This window comes from Pogona vitticeps, chromosome 2 (genome assembly GCF_051106095.1).
Source record: "Pogona vitticeps strain Pit_001003342236 chromosome 2, PviZW2.1, whole genome shotgun sequence".
Classification (NCBI taxonomy): Eukaryota; Metazoa; Chordata; class Lepidosauria; order Squamata; family Agamidae; genus Pogona; species Pogona vitticeps.
The window spans coordinates 263,904,400-263,915,875 of NC_135784.1; the positions used below are offsets into that span (position 1 = coordinate 263,904,400).

General features: G+C 45.8%; 1 long non-coding RNA gene across 1 annotated transcript; it reads right to left on the reverse strand.

The window, feature by feature from the left end:
• Positions 1-972: 972 nt before the first annotated feature.
• LOC144587028 (uncharacterized) lies at positions 973-2,112 on the reverse strand. The gene is made up of 2 exons (XR_013542172.1): positions 2,057-2,112; positions 973-2,002 (listed from the first exon to the last, which is right to left on the reverse strand). It is a non-coding gene; the product is annotated as an uncharacterized LOC144587028 (long non-coding RNA).
• Positions 2,113-11,476: the final 9,364 nt, after the last annotated feature.

Consider the following 11,476-nt stretch of genomic DNA (forward strand, 5'->3'; position numbering starts at 1 on the left):
GCAGTCATAGATGTTAAACATGTTAATGTATCTTTATAAGCACCTAAATCTGAACAAATTCATGAACTATGCTTGGATAGCCTTATTTATTCCATACCCCATTATTATATTACTACTGAAAATAGCATGATTTTTGGAGTTGAAATTATGTAAAACTGGCTTTATTTGATCAGTGTGGATATTACTACTACTATCTAATAAGGTAGTTCTACAAAACTGTACAGGTATCCTTACTCTGAACTACACACATCCCCAAAGTCACAAGATAATCAAGAAACAACAGTAAACACAACTAAAAGGTCCTGGTTTGCCATGACTAAAAGCTGGGGGCAAGGAGTTCCCAAAAATAAGTGGCCTGAAACATAAAAACTAGTACAGTGGTGCCTCGCTTAGCGAGCGCTCTGTTTAACGACGAAATCGCTTAGCGATGACTTTTTCAGAGTGTTTTTACGCTTCGTTTAGCGCTGGTCCCTAAGGGCGATTTTCACTTAGTGATGTCAGGACCATGCTTCGCATAGTGATTAAATTTTGGGGCCCCTGTTTCGCTTAACAATGGTTTAAACAGCCTGGAGGTCGTGCTTCGCTTGAATGGTGTTTTAATGGTCACTGTTTCGCAATGCGACTGCCTCCAGGGTGTTTTTCCCTGTTGCTGTTTTCTTTCAAATTTAAACAGTCAATAACCAGGATGCATTGTGCCTTGTGCGGAGAAGGTTTAAAAACCCTTCTCCATGCAGCCTGACTTTACTTTTGTATGTGGAGTTCCAGGGCTGACTTCGTGAGGAGCAACTTTGGTTTCTTCTGGAGAACTTGGCTAGCAGAAGGTAAGTTTACATTTGCTCTCTTGTGTGGGTGGTGGGTTTTATTGCATAAGTATTACAGGTATTTTTATTTTCTTATTTTTGGGTAAATTGCAGGGGGGGGGTTGTGCATGCCTTTTAAAAGTTTAAAATGTTTTACTGTACTGTACTGGTATTTTTATTTTCTTATTTTTGGGTAAATTGCAGGGGGTTTTTGTGCATGCCTTTTAAAAGTTTAAAATTTTTTACTGTACTGTACTGGTATTTCTATTTTCTTATTTTGGGGTAAATTGCAGGGTTTTTTGTGCATGCCTTTTAAAAGTTTAATTTTTTTACTGTACTGTACTGGTATTTTTATTTTCTTATTTTTGGGTAAATTGCAGGGGGTGTTGTGCATGCCTTTTAAAAGTTTATTTTTTTTTTACTGTACTGTACATGTACAGTATTTTTATTTTCTTATCTTTGGGTAAATTGCAGGGGGGTTGTGCATGCCTTTTAAAAGTTTAAATTTTTTTACTGTACTGTGCAGGTACAGTATTTTTATTTTCTTATTTTTGGGTAAATTGCAGGGGGGTTTTGTGCATGCCTTTTAAAAATTTAAAATACTGTACTGGTATTTTTATTTTCTTATTTTTGGGTAAATTCCGGGGGGAGGGGTTGTGCATGCCTTTTAAAAGTTTAAATTTTTTTTTACTGTACTGTACTGGCTATTGTTCTTCTTGGTTGGGTGGGAAATGTTGCATGAGTCTCATTTTAAATGGTTTTCCTTAATTTTTCTGGTGTCCTGTGCATGCATGGATTTTTCTGTTGTTCTGTGCATGCATGCTGGGGGCGGGAGTTGCTAGAGTCTTAATTTAATGGTTTTCCTTAATTTTTCTGGTGTTCTGTGGCTGGCTGCGTCTTGGATTGGGATTTTAAATTTAAAACCTGAATTTAAAAATTTTACTGGCTACTGTTTTGTTCTTCTTCGTTGGGGGGGAAATGTTGCATGAGTCTTAATTTAATGGTTTTCCTTAAATGGTTTTTCCTGGGAGAATTTGGATCTGCTATTGCATTCGTTCTGAGAGACGCGTGCAGAAATGTGATTTAAAATTTTGGGTACCCTGCAGGGGAAACTTAGGGGCTACAGTAGCTTCTGTTGTGGGTGTTTGAATGCAAAAGTATGATGCCAAGTTTGATATTTTTTTTTTTTACTGTAGGCATTCCTTTCTGTCGTGTGGTGTGGCCTCTGGTGGACTTTTCCAGAACATCTGGGACACCTAGAGGTAGGTCTGCATTTCTTCTCCTGTGGTTTTTTTTCTTAGCTTGTGCTGGGGGGTGTAGTTATGCTAATTTTTCTCAAAATTTCTTTGGTCAGGCATCCTCCTGTGACGTGGCGTGGTGTGGCCTGCAGTGGAGTTTGCTGCTTCAGGGACAGGAAGAGGTAGGTCTGAATTTGTTCTCCTGTGGGTTTTTTCCCCTTAGCTTGTGCTGGGGGGTGTAGTTATGCTAAGTCTAATTTCTTTCTAAATTTCTTTGGTCAGGGATCCTCCTGTGGCGTGGTGTGGCCTGCAGTGGAGTTCTCCATAGCTACTGGGACATCAAAAGGTAGGTCTGAATTTGTTCTCCTGGTTTTTTTCCTTAGCTTGTGCTGGGGGGGGGGTGTTATGCCACTTGTTTGTCTAGGGCAGTTTTGGCCAGGTGTGGGAAGGTGTGTGGGAAGGTGAAGCCGGTGGCACATGGATAGTGATTTTACTCCTGCAGCCCTGGTTTGTTTTTCCTATTTTCCTTTCTTTTCCCTCACACTTTTCTGCCTGTCTTTGTTCTTTTCAAATTTAAATTACTTCCCCCTTCTGAACTGTCTCCCTCCCTCCCTTATTTACGGCACTGAGAGGGAGCTTGGAAGCTTGGAAACCCTCTGTGGAGTGAGAGAGGGCAGCGGAGAGAGAGAGCTATATCAGCCGACCGACACAAGAGCAAACGCGGTGAGCTGAGTCAGGCGGAGCCGGAGCTCAGAAGGCGGGGGTCGCTTCAAGACTGCTCGTCAGTGCTCAGAGGCTATCGCTTCAGCTTTATTTCCATCTGGAGGCACCTTTGCAGAGACTCCGACTAACCTTGTTTCATCTGGAGGTAACTTAGAGGAGTTTCTGTGAACTGGGGACTAGAGACTGCTGCAGTAGGTCTGGACTGTATGCCTGGAAACTGTGGCTGCTGAGGGTGTCTGCGAGGAGCGTTGGAACGCTGCGCCATGTTTAACACCCAGAGAGTAACCCTTTCTTCACCTTCCCTCTCCTCAATCTGTTTTTGGTGCCTCAATGACGAAGTTATCACAGCTGGCTCTCAAGGTTGGACAATGGCAGGCTTTCTTCCAGCTTCGGCAGTAGTGACTCTGATTCTGTCTATGAGTTTCTTTGTGAACGCTGTATCCACCATTAAGATCTGGGAGCCTTGCTCTTGCTCTAAGACTCGTATACCAACACCACCATTAATACCGCCAGGACGATTAACATCAAAAAGGACAAGATTACATAGTAAAGGAGGACAGTTCAGAAATATATGTTGGGGGACAATCACTGTCGGATTTTTATAATTGTTTTTTCCCTTTTTCTCTTCCTTTTATTGTTAATATGTAATCCTTTAATTTAATTGGTATTAAGTTTATATTACAATTGGGTTATGCATTTTTATTATATGCTTATTAAGTAATTTGTATAATTTGATTGCATCATTTTCTGTTAATTTTGATATTTTGATTTTGTATTTATTTCTTAATTGTTTTTTTTCTCTTCTATTTTTTCCCCTTTTCTTCTTTTCTTTGTTCTTTTTCCCTTTTCTTCCCCTGATATGGATTGGAAGGCCTGCCCCCCCAGCGAGGGGCCTTTTAAGATCTCTGTGACTACGGGTAATGGGAGGTATAGCGTCGGCGCAGTCCCTACTCGTGTTAGAAGAACAAGGAACAGATGTTTGAAGGCTGTTCATTGTTCTGAGACTGTGACCAACCCCCAATATCGAGGTAACCAGTTCAGCCAGCCTTCCACTCTATCCCTGCTGCTGTTGAATGCCAGGTCTGTGTCCAATAAATCCCAGGTAATTTGTGACCTTATCCTGGAGGAGGACGCAGACCTGGCATGCATAACCGAGACGTGGATTGGCGGGGAGGGGGGTCCTCCCCTGGCTCTCATCTGTCCGCCCGGTTATGCCGTCCAGCACCAGGGTAGACTGGAGGGGCGAGGGGGGGAGTAGCCATTGTGTATAAACCCAGCTTACAGGTTACCAGACGCTCCTCGGTGGCACTCCACGTGTCGGTTGGGGCCAGGGATGGAATTGGGATTTTGCTGTGTTATCGCGCTCCCTGTAACCCAGCAATTTCCCTTCCGGAGCTGGCCAACTTTGTCTCCGCGGCACTGTTGGGATCCCCAAGGCTTCTGGTCTTGGGTGATTTCAACGTGCATGCGGGGGCAGAGGCTACCGGGCCAGCTCTTGAGTTCCTGGAAACCATGGCTTCCTTGAACATGTCCCAACATGTAAACGGCCCCACCCACGTGGGTGGCCATATGTTGGACCTGGTCTTTTCCACCAATTGGAGCGAGTGTGGTCTGGTGGTGACCGACCTTGTGTCGCTCCCCTTGTCATGGTCAGATCACCATCTGGTAAAATGTAAGGTTTCCGTGGCTCTCCCCCCTCGCAGGGAACAGGGACCTATTTTCATGGTCCGCCCTCGAAGGCTACTGGATCCGGTTGGATTCCAGGATGCCATGAGAGGGGTCACGGCTGACCTGGCTAGCGCTCCTGTTGACGCTCTGGTTGACAGCTGGACCATGGCTGCCACCAGGGCCGTAGACATGATCGCGCCTAAACGCCCTCTCCATTGCAGAATGCGCCCGGCGCCTTGGTTTAACCAGGAGCTCCGAGCGCTGAAGCGACATAGGAGAAGGCTAGAGCGTAAGTGGAGGAAGGACCCGACGGATTATAATTGGATAGCTGTCAGGGTCGCAACTAACCTTTACCTCTCTAAGGTGAAGGCGGCTTGTCGAACTTACTTCGCTAACCGGATAAGCGAAGCGTCCAATCAGCAGGCGGAGTTATTCCGTATAGTGCGCGACCTATCCGGAACTGGTCTTGGTGATAGGCCTCCCCCTAGTTTCTCACCTGACCAGTTTGCAGCCTTTTTTAAATCTAAAGTGGAGGCCATCCGCCGGGACCTCTCTCCTTTTTTGAACACAGTGAGTCGAGCAGAGATGTCCAGCGCTCCGTCTTGCCCGGTGATTTTTGACACCTTTCAGCCTGTCACGCCTGATTCGGTGGCCAAGGTGCTTGATCGCTGCCGTGCCACCACCTCCTCCCTTGACCCTTGCCCGGCCTGGCTAATCAAAGCAGCCAGGCCGATAACAACTGAATGGGCCACTGTAATAATAAATGGGTCTTTCCTTGAGGGCAGGTTTCCTCAAGGAAACACTCATTAGGCCCATAAGAAAGAAACCTAGTTTGGCGGCGGACGAAATTGGCAATTACAGGCCCGTCGCCAACGTTTCTTTCATGAGCAAGGTGGTGGAGAGGGTGGTGGCCGACCAGCTTCAAGCTCACTTGGAAGAAACGGATGCCCTGGATCCGTTTCAGTCGGGCTTCAGGCCGCGCCACGGAACAGAGACGGCATTGGTCGCCCTGTACGATGACCTACTGAGGGAGGCTGACAGGGGAAAAATTTCTCTGTTAGTCCTTCTCGACATCTCAGCGGCCTTCGATACCGTCGACCACGGTATCCTCCTGGGGAGGCTCTCCGAGCTGGGAATTGGTGGCCTGGCGCTTGCCTGGCTCCGTTCCTTCTTGGAGGACCGTCCCCAGAGAGTACAGCTTGGGGAGAGTGTCTCGGCCCCGTGGAGCCTCAATTGTGGGGTTCCACAGGGGTCGATTATCTCCCCAATGCTGTTTAATATCTTTATGAGGCCGCTGGGTGGGGTCATCAGGGGATGTGGAGCGTCGTGTCATCAGTATGCGGATGACACCCAGCTCTACATCTCCTTTACTCCAACTGCAGGTGATGCCGTCCTGTCCCTCCAGCGCTGCCTGGGGACCGTACTGGAATGGATGCAGGAGAACGGTCTGAGGCTGAACCCGGACAAGACGGAGGTCTTGAGGGTGGGTGCCCCCACTGTTGGCGGCTTGGGTGACTCCCTCTCGTTTGGGGGGGTGACTCTTGCCGCAAAGAATGGGGTTCGCAGTCTGGGGATCTACCTGGACCCGGCGCTCTCCATGGAGACTCAGGTGGCGTCCGTGGTCCGCACCGCCTTTTTTCCTCTTTGGCGGATAGCCCGGCTGCGACCCTATCTCGATGTGGGGGCGCTCACCACCCTGGTCCATGCGCTCGTAATCTCAAGATTAGACCACTGTAACGCGCTCTACGTGGGGCTACCTTTGAGGCTGACGCGGAAACTCCAAGTGGTGCAGAATGCGGCGGCCAGACTCCTAAGTGGAGCTCGAAGATACCATCACATTTCTCCTATTCTGGCCGCGCTGCATTGGCTGCCCATTCGGTTCCGCGTTGACTTCAAAGTTTTGACGCTTACGTTTAAAGCCCTAAACGGTTTAGGGCCTCGATACTTGGCGGAACGCTTACTCCCACCCAGTTCTACCCGTGTCACCCGAGCGAGTCAGGAGGTGAGGCTGAGGAGCCTGACGCCGAGGGAGGCCCGGAAGGAAAAGACAAGAAACCGGGCCTTCTCGGCGGTGGCTCCATGCCTCTGGAACAACTTACCTCCTGACATTCGCGCAGCTCCCTCGCTGGGTATTTTCAAGAAACAACTGAAAACATGGATGTTTAGGCAGGCCTTCCCCCTTTCTACCTAACACTTTCTTTTTTGTGTTATAATATATCCCGTTTCTCGCCATCTTTGGGGAAAAATTTTTTTTTTTATTCTATCTTAATTTATGTAAATTATTATTTGTGATGTGGTTTGTTATATGTTTCTTTTTTAAATGCATGTTGTAAGCCGCCTAGAGTGGTCACAATTGACTAGATAGGCGGGGTATAAATGAAATAAATACATAAATACATAAATAAATAAATAAATGTAAAGCACTGACTTTTGTTTTTCTTTTTTTTAACATAGCAACAGCTGACATGGGTCCCAAGAAGCCTGCTTCTGTCGAGGTCGGCAAGCTGACCAGGGAGAAGATGACCCTGGAGATGAAAAAAGGAGATCCTCCGGAAGTACAATGGAGGCAAGAGCATAGCGGACATCACCAGGGAGTACGGCAGGAATCCATCCACCATTGGCACCATTGTAGTGATGAGAGAGAAAATCCTTGCCATGGATGACGCACAGGGTGTCACCAGGATTGCAAAGAACCGGCCAGCTGTCCTGGAGGAGGTGGAGAAGCTCCTTGTTATCTGGATGGGAGAGAAGCAGCATGCAGGGGACACAGTGACTGAGGCTGTCATCTGTGAGAAGGCCAGAGCCTTGTATGCGGACCTCGTGGAGCAGCAGCCCGGAACCTCAGCTGAGCCAGAAGAGTTCAAGGCAAGCAGAGGCTGGTTTGAACGCTTCAAAACCAGATCCGGCATCCACAGCATGGTGAGGCACGGAGAGGCTGCCAGCTCCGATGTTACTGCTGCTGAGGACTTTGCCGTGGAGTTCCTGGAGGTCGTGACAACACAGGGCTACCTTCCATAGCAGGTCTTCATCTGCGACGAGACCGGCCTGTTTTGGAAGAGGATGCCCAAAAGGACCTTCCTGATGCAAGAGGAGAGCAAGCTGCCTGGCCACAAGCCCATGAAGGACCGTCTCACCCTCCTCTTCTGCGCTAACGCCAGCGGGGACCTGTAGATTAAGCCCTTGCTGGTGTACCACTCTGAGAATCCACGGGCTTTCAAGAAGCACAAGGTGGACAAAGCCCAGCTGAGGGTGATGTGGCGATCCAATGCCAAGGCTTGGGTCACATGCACCCTGTTTGTGGACTGGGTCAATCACGCTTTTGGCTCAGCTGTGAAGCGTTACCTGGTAGAGGACCTGCCAATGAAGGCCCTGCTCCTGATGGACAATGCTTCTGCCCATCCTCCAGGCCTTGAGGATGACTTGTTGCAGGAGTTCAGCTTCATCAAGATAATGTTCCTGCCGCCTAACACCACCCCGGTACTCCAGCCGATGGATCAGCAGGTCATCGCCAACTGTAAGAAGAGCTACACGAAGGAGCTTTTCCGGCAGTGCTTCAAGGTGACCGAGGACACCAACCTCACCCTCCATGAATTTTGGAAGGAGCACTTTGACGTTGTTGGCTGCCTCAAGATGATCGGCACGGCCTGGGACGGCATCAGCCACAGGAACTTGAACTCTGCGTGGCACACGCTCTGGCCAGACTGTGTGGCTACTGGTGTTTCTGCGCCTGCACCAGAGTCCACAGTGATGCAGGACATTGTGGCCTTGGGGAGGAACATGGGCCTCGAGGTCACATAGTAGGACATTCCTGAACTGGTGGAGGGCCACGACCAGGAACTGTCCACCCAGGAGCTGGTCGAGATGCAGGCCGAGGCTATGGAGGAGCAGGAAGAAGAGCCAGAGGAGGAACAGCTGTCCACCAGGGACCTGAAAAAGCTCTTGCACCAGTGGCAGAACGTGCAGACTTTAATACAGCGGCACCACCTGGACAAGGCTCTGGCACATAACCTTGTGCACACTTTTGATGAGAGGCTCGTGTCCCCTTTCAGAGGGATGCTCAAAAGGCAGCAGAAGCAGTTGACCATGGAGAGGTTCTTCACGAAGAGGCCAAGACAGGAAGAGGAACCAGCTACTTCCACCACTGGTGCCCAGTTGCCTTCTTCCTCCCCCTCGTCCTCGTAGAAGACTGCTGCTTGCTGTGATGTGGGGACAGTTCTGTGTGCCTCCAGGTTCCTGCATTGAACACTGGTCCTGGTGGTTTAGAGACTTCAGCCTCACTTGTTCAGTTTTAAAATGTTAAATGTAAAAAGTTTCTGTACTGTTGGTTTCTGTATGTTTATGCGGTTCCTGAAAATTTTCTGTATGTTTCTGTATGTTTATGCACTTTATGAAGAGTTTCTGTATGTTGATGCACTTTCTAAGGAGTTTTGTACGATCCAATGTTCCTGCCTCATGTTTGCTGTTTTTAAAATGTTTTTCTGTTATTTATAAAGTTAAAGTTTACTGTTTAAAATGTTTGAAATCATAAAGTGCACTTAATAAACCCTTTGTTAACCAAATTTGACTTTGTTCTGACTCTTTTTAAATTTGTTGTTATATTTTTCCCCCATTGAGATGCACTGAATAGGTTTCAATGCATTTCAACTGGGGAACCGCGTTTCGCTTAGCGATGTTTCCTATGGTGATTTTCGCTTAAGGACGGCAATTCGTTCCTATTGGAACGGATTATCCGGTTTTCAATGCATTTCAATGGGAAACTGCGTTTCGGTTAGCGATGAAATCGCTTAGCAGCCATTTTTTTGGAACGAATTAACATTGCTAAGCGAGGCACCACTGTATAGATCAAGAGCGACAAAATAAGATGCACATTTTAGACTTTGACAATAAAAAGTGAAACACATTGATATTATACTGTTCTTCTTGGCCTCCGAATTTAAATTATATTCCTGATCAAAAATCAAGCAGAACCTTTTGCATAATTTTCTTCCTTGAAAGAAATCAAGTACCCCTTGCAATCATCAGATAGAAGCTGATTAATCCATTTTAACACAGCATTTAGGACTACAGTGTTGCGTTGAATACCTTTTATTACGGAATAATTAGTGGTGCACACAAAGAATTAAAATGCTTAATACTGTACACAGTTCTTCATGTGAGTGGCATGCCACACTGTTCCAGTTAACTTTAGTAAATTTGTAAAACCTCCCTTAATTTGAAGCAAAAAGCTCAGGATGACATATGCAGCCTACCCTGTATTATCTTGCATTACACCCTCACAATCTCAGTTTAAGAAAGTTATGCTGGGTGAAGATCTAAAAGCTAGGTCTCCTCACAGAGTGCTATTGCTGTCCTCTGAAGATGCTGGCCACAGAAACTAGACTGTTCTTTAGGAAGAACAACCTAAAGAACATGGCCAAAGAGCCCGAAAAACCCACAACAACCACTAGGTCTCCTTGCTCCTTTTTGTGTTTGTTGGCTTAGGTGTATGTTAGTTTAAGTGATGGGCAAAATTCTGTTAAACTGATAGATTTAATTCTGACTTCTTCAGGTATACAAAGAGACCGGAGATATGAAGAAATCCTGCCCTTACTACTATTACTACTACTACTCACTTTAGAATTGCACAGCTGGAAGGGACCCCTATGGATCATAGAGTTCAGCCCCCGTCAAGGAGGCACAGTGTGGAATCAAACTCCCAACCTCTGGCTCCACAGCCAGATTAAGAAGGCAGCCCATTGATTTATTCTTGGAATGTCTGTTAATATTAAACAGCAAATAATAGGTGGGCCGGTGAAAATATTTTACTAGTCAGTTAACCAACATGTTACTACATAAAAATGCTGTGTCAATCTCATACTTCCCAAATCTCATAGTACTCTTTATTGTAGCACAAACCAGATGGATCCTTGCAATCAAATATCCCCCCCGCTGTGCTTTAACATGAAGAATGAGGAATTACTGTACCAGCAAGTGTATGAATCATTGACAGAGTGAAATATAATCAGATAACAAAAGTACCTGTTGGAGACGCAAGGCACAAAATAATTTTACTCATATCTAGTGGGATTATCCGGATACCTCTTTTAAAAAACGTTTCCATAATTTCCATGTTAATTCAGAGTACTATACAGTACTGTATATCCAGTGACAATTCTGTAAAGTTTATACAGCTCAAAAATGAAAAAAAATGTTTGGCATTTCTCACCCATGTTTTTTCTGCCTTTTTTGAGATTATGTAAATCAGAAACGAACCACATGATGGTCTGGGGCCTTTTTTGGAACCCTCAATTCTACATGAAAAGCCCATATTTAAAGAGATCCCAAAATCTGTGGGGGAACAGGCTAGTTCTGCTCTACAAGCTGACCATTTTCAGTTTAGGGAACATGAAAAAACTTCCCCAAAATAAAAACTGTGCCCTCTAGACACTTTCATTTTATAAAATGGTCATTTCTGGCAATTTCCAGGCTTAGTGCATCCTGCGGTAAAGCGGGGGGAGGGAGAGAATGGATTTGGGCCTCAAGCCCACTGAAATTTCCCCTCAACTGAACATTTGGATAACAGCTGATATCTCTATGACTGCAATCCTATGAATACCTTCAAGTTCTCAACACTCAGTGGGATTTATTCCTGGGCAGATATGTATAGGACTGTATTGCAAGTTAGCCAATTATATTTGAAAGATGTCAGATAAATGTCTGTGATTACGTGTATGTTTTTAAAGAAATGATCACCATTTATTAACTAAGAGACTGCAACCTGAATACTAAGAAATAAGAGAATTTTCCCTTCAACTGCATTTGTTTGTCACTTTTTTTTTGGTTGAACATTAAGTATCATCCTTTAAAAAATGCAGAAGCTATTATGGTTCTTAGTTGATCTGTTCATGATATATTTATCCGCATATTTATTTATACATTTTTAAGAAACCGACTATAGATGAATTTTATTTCCAATCAAGAAGACATTCGTATGTTTTCAATATCACATCCAAAGTATTATAACGCTGGAAATTCCATTGGGAATTGAACTCCCAGCCCTTGGCTCTG